This window comes from Octodon degus, unplaced genomic scaffold, assembly GCF_000260255.1.
Source record: "Octodon degus isolate 3935 unplaced genomic scaffold, OctDeg1.0 scaffold00249, whole genome shotgun sequence".
NCBI classification, from domain to species: domain Eukaryota; kingdom Metazoa; phylum Chordata; class Mammalia; order Rodentia; family Octodontidae; genus Octodon; species Octodon degus.
Window position 1 is genome coordinate 2,050,202 of NW_004524825.1, and position 8,134 is coordinate 2,058,335.

Genomic DNA, 8,134 nt, shown 5'->3' on the forward strand with positions numbered 1-8,134 from the left:
CCATTAAAGTCCGGGTCAAGCACAAACCCGAGTTCTGGGGTACAGATGCCAAGGAGCGGTGCCACAACGGGCCCTTCTCTGCTGAGTGGGGCAAACGAAGGAGCCAGCTCATGCAAACACCAGTGCTGCCACCCGGCGTGCCCCAACCCTGGGCAGGTCATTTGATTTCTCTGTACTACTAGTGCTATTATTCTCAATTTCCTTCTTCACTGTCAGGGACAAGGACTGAGCTAATACACATAAAGGGCTTAGAGCTATTCCATACATCCATTAACAAATTATCAGCATTTTTTAATTATGAAAGGATCACTGCTAAATGCCAACACCATAACCAATTCTTCTACAAATTAGTTCTGGTCTTAGAAACATGAGGCAGAAAGTTAATTATTATAGAGATAGTGTATGGAGGAATTCTAAAGCTTTTGTTTTAAAAAAATAAGGATAATAATAGCTGAAATAAAACAAAGGGGAAGTCGTGTGACGCTTTTTTTGCCCAGTTCATTGGTTGCGCTCACCTGTCTAGGCCCTGACTGTAACTTACCACATTAGAAGAGTATATTCACCTCTTCAGCTCTAAAAGAATTATGCTGGACTAAATGTACTTCAAGACTAAGTAGAAGCCAGAGTGAAATTTACAAACACCAGCTGCCCTTTTCGTTTACAGAGCACTATGCCCCAGACCCCTAACAATCAAGCTTAATCCTTTTTATTTAAAAAGGATTGATTTTTGTCTCTTTGGATTTAAAGCAAAAACTGAAGCTTAATTCCCCATATATATGCTAATAACAGGATTCTGCACAAAGATGGACTTCTATCATTCTCAATCCTCAAGCAAAGCTTTATGATGTAAGCCCAATACTGTCCTGGGACAGAGAAGAGGGTGGTGACAAGGTCCTAGAGTGAGTTAGTGACAGGGCCAGCTCTACCCCAGGTCTCCTAAGACTGATGTTCTTTCCACCTGAGGAAAAGTCTTCCAGGTGATGTCTTGAAAAAAAATGGGTTGAGTGTGGCTGGTCCCACTCTCAGCAGAAGAAACCTGGTGCCCATCAATATGGGGGGCCTCTAAGCCCCTTCAAACAAAGATGCTTAAAGGTGGGATTATTGAAGAAACCACATTTTAAAATCCTCAGATGTCTCTCTAACTATAAGACAACTTCAGGGGACCTTCTCTCCTTAGCCTGCCCTCCTTTGAGCTCTTAGCACCTCTCAAATACTGACTGGCACTGTCGACCTCCCCAGCTGGGATACAGCCCCCACTAGAGCACAGGTTGCCAGGCAAGAATGCTTGGCCTCTAAATTTATTTACTGATATATTCCTTTTACCTGTAACGGTGCCTGGCACCAACAAGTACTCCGTCAATACTTGCTATATGCAGGAAGAACTGGGCAGTAAAGATCTGGCCAAGGAACTTAATGGGTGTTTGCCCAGTATTTCACTTAGGCCAGGAATTCACGCAAGCTTATTAGAGGGGGCTCGAGCACTTGGCTAATGAAGATGTTCGAGGTCTGATGGCTCCAGGCACAGAACTGTTGTGCCAATTTATGAAGCAGTCTGCACAAAAAAGAACCAGAACTATAGTGTCTTCCACTCTAAAGTGTCCCCATGAGGCAGATGTTTCAAATTAAGGTTCAAAAACCTCTTTCTCCCTGTCTTCTGTTCAGACTAAGAAACTGCTTTCTGTTGAATATGATGCAAAACAGGTCAAACAAAACACCTGGAGCAGACAGCTACAAACACTTGAAAACAAATGCAGGCCATGTTCATCCATAGCTCAAAAACTGAAAGCAACAGAATTAAAGTGATTCTGGCCACTGCCTCACTACACACTGAAGGGAGCTCTGTTTCCCACAGTCACCTGATCTGAGATCCACAGTCTTTGCCCAGCCCTTCTGCTGAATTTTCTTGTGTACAAACAAAGCAGCAACAAGAGGCATGCAGGCTTCCTCTTTTGATCCTCCTTAATGTGATTTATTACTGTGTGTTGACATTTAAATTAATTCCAATGTACTCTTTCTCCAGAGGCTCCCTGGATGGCTGCAGAGACCTCCCCAGTCTTCAAATGCAACTTCCAAAGTTTTGAACAAGCAGCAGCTGAGTTCAAAATTCCAAACTTTTAAAGGCCACTCTCCCTACTGTTTCTTTTGAAATACCAAATTCCATGCTTATGTCAGTGATGCCTGATACTGTCAGACTAATACTCTCTTTGCTATAAAACATAGTCCTATAAAACTCCCTTTCCTAGCTTACATGAGAATCATAGATATTATCAATTGAAACACAATTTTAAAAAATCAATATACTGCCTTAACTCCACTATCCAGGATAAGCAAAATGACAATGTTTTTTTTTTTTTTTAACAAATATCGTTTTTAGTGCATTACACCCAAGTCCAAGACACCGCTCCCATTTCCAACTTGGCCTCTAGGGGGAGCATCACCCCTCCAATGGGTGTTCAGTTCTGTTCCTGGGGTGTCCATACAGTGGGATTTAATTTATTCTGACTTTTTCCATCAAACTCACAAAGACTGGAGGCCACACAGAGGCAAGCAAATGAAAACGTTCCTTGCAATGTCTCTAACCAAACCACTTTCTGGAGAAAATAAAAGTGTCCCATGTCCCAGCCATTTTGAGAGTACAGACACTGTTAATTTACTGTCTACATGTGCTACTTGGGGGGAGGGCTGCTCCGCACTCATGCAGACAAACTATGATTGGCAAAAGCAGGAGTGGGCATCGTTTTCCATGCATTGCCCTTTGAACAAGAATTGGGAAAGTTTGCTTCCGATAGCACATAGATTGGCCTTGCACACCGTACATTTCTGCGGCAACTCTGCAACTCTATATTCATGGTAGCACTGAAGTAGCTACACAGAAATGGGTAAAATTTTATTTACAAAACAAGCTGGCACCCCCCCTGCTATACACTATTAAGATAAATTACTTCCAAATGAACTTTCTTCAACCAAAGCAATTAATGATTGTGTCCTTTTAACCTGTAAAATAAGCTATTAACCCCGCCATTCACATAGCTTGTCAAAACGCCACTACTTTCTGCTGCAAAGCGGTAGGAAACAGTTGATTAAAAAACAGGAATTCTGTATTCAAACCAGTTTGGGCTTCCAATTGCAATTCTGATAATAATAATAATAACACAATCTTGGACAAAGTGCAGCTCCATGTTCTAGAAAATGGACCTGACATCAGCTACTCTTCCGAGGCCTTGAGCAGGAAGATGGAAAGGCACAGCACAGCAAACCAAGTGCCAAAGCTGTCCCAGTCCCAGTTCTGCCACTACACATGCTTCTGGTGAACACTTACATCGCTCTCCAAACTGGAGCTAATCCTCCAGGCTGGGTTTTCTGTAACCTACACCAGGTCAGTGTCTGCCTCACCATCCCACACTCATCTTCTCCAAGATGATCAATCTAATCTTGCCAGAGCCCTGAGCAGCCTTCAAACAGTCTGCTGTCCAAGTCTCCCTGCTTTCCCCGAAAACAAACACACACCTTTCTTGCCAGCTAGGGAAACGTCCCATGGAATTCCTAAGGGAGCTCTTGTGTCATTCATTACCTTGTACTCTGGCTTAGGGCACCCAGAAATACATGTGCTCTGAGAAACTTCTAGCCTTACCCCCTCAATTAAGTGGCTTACCATCCAAATAGATATATGTGACTCACACGCATTAGAGCTTCTCAGTTGGCCTTGGTCATCTTACATCTATTTGCTAAAGGAATCTGGTTTATGATTTATGATGATTCTCTGGAAATTACAGAATGCAAAGTGGCATTTCCTTTGGAAACTCATTTCTTACCATTTGGATATTTATAATTTATCTCTAAGACACATTTACTTTCACTTTTTTGAATGCTGCAATGACTGCTGGCTAAAATCAATATAATCTAGACCCCAAAGAGAATGCATTTTGAATCATTTTTTCCAATGGCTAGTGATGGATTGGGGCTGATCCATTCACCCCATTTCTCAGTCTCCTCATAATAAATGGCACACCTTCAAGACAGTTGAATGGCTTTAGTGGCACGAGCTGTTACCATGGAATGGGGTAACTTTATAAATCCCTTAGAAGTTGAAACTGGTACGGTAAAAAAAAAAATCTATGTAAAAAGTCAATTACCATCAGTTCATTCTTTAATGTCCAAAGGTTAGCTAACAATATGGCAGACATTTAAACAGATCATTAAGTTCACCAATGAATTTTATAACAGTCAAATACCTGCCAGTAAACAAAGTTTTAAAATAGGAACAAGATCAAGTTCCCATCCACCTGCCAATTCCAAAACTCATGAACCCAGCTGAGCTGCTCCATGAAGGAAAACTCTCTTTTGTTGAATTATTTTCCTCAGGGAAAACTATTCCCATAATGTACATTGTAAACTTATAAGTAAGAAGTTTCTTCTTAAGCAAACGTTAAAATAGTGAAGCGTTGAGTAAACACATGTAAAGAGTTATAGCTATTATGGTAATAAAACAGCCCATTCAAAACACCTCCTTACATTCCAAGAACCTTCTGAGCTCTGCGATAAAGGACCCCAGAGAAAAGCCCAGGGATTAGGCAGGAATGCCAAAGATTCATCCCTCCAAGTGGAATCAGTGGGGGAAGGGGAAGGGAAGAAACAGGAATTCTAGGGCTGATGTGCAGTTCTGGAAAATGAAGAACAAAACAGAGTGCAGGTGGTAATGTGCCGTTTCCACCAGTTCCCCAGGTTGTGTCCTCTTGAATACTGGCTCAAGACACAGGAAGTGCTCCCTGGCCACCCTGCGCACATCACACACACACACACCCCTCCCCCCTTCTCTGGATGCTGCGCATGCTTCTAGGAATTCACATCTCCTACGGTACACACTATCCCTCCAGCTGCCCTTTTGCATCTTGCCTCTCTGCTGGCTTGCTAGTTTCCTAAGGGCCAGGACTCTGTTAGGACCCTTGCACACAGCAGTGTGTGCATGTGCTTCTTGGTGAAGAAAGGAATACAGCACCACCCTCAAATGGCCCATGACTTTCCAGAAGCTAATCTCCAGCCACTAAAGGTACTCTGCCCTACCTCCCTAGGGCTGACTGGTGTGGTTTTGACCGCCTTGCACAACTTTATCATTCTTAACATGTGCACACATAGCTAAACAGTGCACTGATGTTACACACTGGAGCTTTGTGTAAATGGAACCAGTTCACATCTTCTGTCCCTTCCTTCTTCACACAAATCTTTGGGAGCACCACAGATGAAATGGGTGGTACTGCCCATGCCCACTCCCACCGCTGCGTGGCACACCCTGCCTCCATAGTCAGTGTCCCATTCTCTCTGCCTGCTCATCTGAACTGCTTCCAAGGTTTGCTCTTACAAACAGGGCTGTCATAAGTATTCCTGGACATGTCTCCGATTCCTGGCACATATGTTAAGAGCTGTAACAGTATTTGGAGGCCGCATCATCCTATACCTGTGCCTGAGCTAACAGCTAATATATTTTAAACTCAAGGCATGCTAGGTACAGTGGCACACATCTATAATGCCAGTACTTTGGAGGCTGAGGCAGGAGGATCATTATAAGTTCAGAGCCAGCCTGCACTACATAGCAAGATTCTGTCTCACAAAAATAATCCAAAACAAAACCAAAACTTGAGGTACATGGATAAGGCAGATAATGATGAAATGTAGGCAAACCCACCACTTCAAATGAAATACCAGGGCTTGCCACACTGCAATCTGAGCAGGCGGGCAGTGAACTAGATTTCCAGGGCTTCTGGAACAAAGTAGCACAGATTGGATGGCTTAGAACCACAGAAAACAGATTCTCTCCCAGTAATGGAAGCCAGAGTCTGAAGTCAAGGCGTCAGCCGGTCCCTGACAGGTACCCTCTGCACCTGTGCAGTAGGATGTTGCCTCTGTAGTGGCGGCAAGCCACGGCTGGTCGCTGCAGTCTTCAGCTGATCTGTAACATGGTGTCATCCCTGGGAGCCTGTGTTTTCTCATGTGCTGTCTTCTAATGCTACCAGTCATGGCAGGCTACAGGCCTGCCCTTCTCCAGTGTGACTTCGCCATTGCCCTGGGAGCTTAAGACTAGTCCTGTCATCAAGGCACATAAACCTGGGTCTAGGAGACCCACCTTTATTCTTTAGACCACTTCTATTGATGAATTATTAATCATAATTATCATGAGTTTTATTATATTGAACAATGAGTAATAGGAAAAATATCACAAAAATAAAATATTGTATTTTTAATATTTATTGCTTATAAAAAAGCATCAAAATTGTCAATACTTACTGATTTTTGCTGTACAAAGTCTAGGAAAGAACCTTCTAAATCAATTCCCATATGAACTATAATGAAAATACTAATAGTGTTACACACACACACACACACACACAATCTTTACTCCAACTATCACACGGAAGGCAGTGTGCATACATGGCCACAGCACAGTCCATACACATGCACTGCTTACACTGACAGCACGGGTCTTCTGTTTTCCTGGCCTTTTTGTAGAACACACTTGACATCTCAGTGATCTTGCCACTCTGGCAAGAGGTTATTACACTATAAAATGTGCAGTAAAAAGGAATATAAAATAAATCATTAAATTCTTAGTGTGTATTGTACTTCTCAGAGCAGACACCAACATTTTCATATTAGCTGTGTGGTTCCTTACAAAACCTAAAAGATAACTTACTATGTGAACTAGAATGAAAATGCCAATAGAACTTGTGGTGGATTAACTAATGGTCAACCCGAAACACCCAGCTGAACAGAGTCAGCCCGGTGCTGGGTGTTGAAGATCCACCTGAGGTTTGCTATCAATGGCATGAAAGCAGGACTGGAGGGAAGAGGGTGTGCTACTGATGCTCGTGGACAGGCTCGTCATGCTGATTTTTCCTGATATAAACTCAGCCATTCTCACCTCTGGAGGAGCTCATGCCCTTGCTGTCAATGAAGATGGCTGCAGTTCTTTTTGGAAAGCTCTGGTCCTTACTTTGAGCATCTCTTCCTGGCTCCAGTGCAGATCCCTCAGCCTGCTGGCCCAGATCCTTCATCCAATGTTACAAACTTTCTAGCTTCCACCACTGACCTTTGGGCCTTCCCAGTGCAGATCCTTGACACAGACTTACACGAGATATTGTCATGGCTCTAGACCTCCAGCTGGACTGGCGAAGGGCATTGCCATGGGCTCTAGGTCTTCAGCTGGACTCATGCAGGACATTGCTGTGGTATCCACGGCCTCAGCTGGATTCTTTGGGTCTCTAGAGTGTGGACAGATTTCCTGCACTCTGTTTTTCATTTGACTCTGGATGAATATTATAAAATAAACCTATGAATTATATGTCCTGTATTGAATCTATTTTCTGGCAAACCCTGACTTGAACAGAACTCTACCACAAAAATAAACTTTGCTTCAACGGTCACACCCCAGGCAGTTTTTACACATGACAACTGCATGTTCTATGCACAAGTATCACTTGCACTGATAGTATGCATGTTGTATTTTCCTGCCCTTTCTTGGAAGGCACAGTTGATATCTTTTTATTTTACTGCTGTTACAGTAGGTCTTCACATGCTGCATCCACATGTTTATCTGTCACCTCGCTGGTGTGCTCCATAGTATTTTTTCTCATAAATTCCTAGGCAGACATATTTTGGTTTTCCTTTGCTATAAATGATCTCATAAGTTCCAGTCCACTAAAGCACCTGCTTAGGCAGGTGCAGCCACTGGGGTTCTATCCCAAGTGTGCTGTGCTGGCCTCACCCCCTGGGGCATGCTGAGATGCGCCTGAGACTGGGCATGGTGGCACCCGCCTGTAATTCCAGTGCTTGGGAGGCAGAAAACAGGAGGATCACTATGAGTTTGATTTGTATAGTGAGACCCTGTAGACCCTGTACTAAGATACAAAAAAAGAAAAGAAATTCAAGTTCAAATCCTCTAAGAAAATTTCTCTGGGGCTGGTGAAATATCTCAGGGGACTAAAGTGCCTGCTTAGTCAGGCTTAGGCAAGCACACGGACCTGGGTTCGATACCTGGTACCACATGCCTTGCCAGCCCCACCCCGAGTGTGGGCTTAGCCAGCCAGAGTCTGGGGCATAGTGGCACACACCTATAATCCCAGCGATGGGGAGGCTGAAAACA

The 8,134-nt window shown here is 43.5% G+C and overlaps 1 protein-coding gene across 5 annotated transcripts in view; it reads right to left on the minus strand.

Moving 5' to 3' along the window:
• Mtm1 (myotubularin 1) overlaps positions 1-8,134 on the minus strand; it is a 151,141-nt gene that overhangs the window by 127,138 nt on the left and 15,869 nt on the right. Inside the window, exon 2 of one of the 5 annotated variants that reach the window (XM_023706285.1) lies at positions 5,681-5,755. The exons of the other annotated variants lie outside the window; for them this stretch is intronic. The gene's annotated coding sequence lies outside the window, so the exon portion shown is untranslated. The remainder of the gene's footprint in view (positions 1-5,680; positions 5,756-8,134) is intronic. 5 annotated transcript variants of the gene reach the window in all.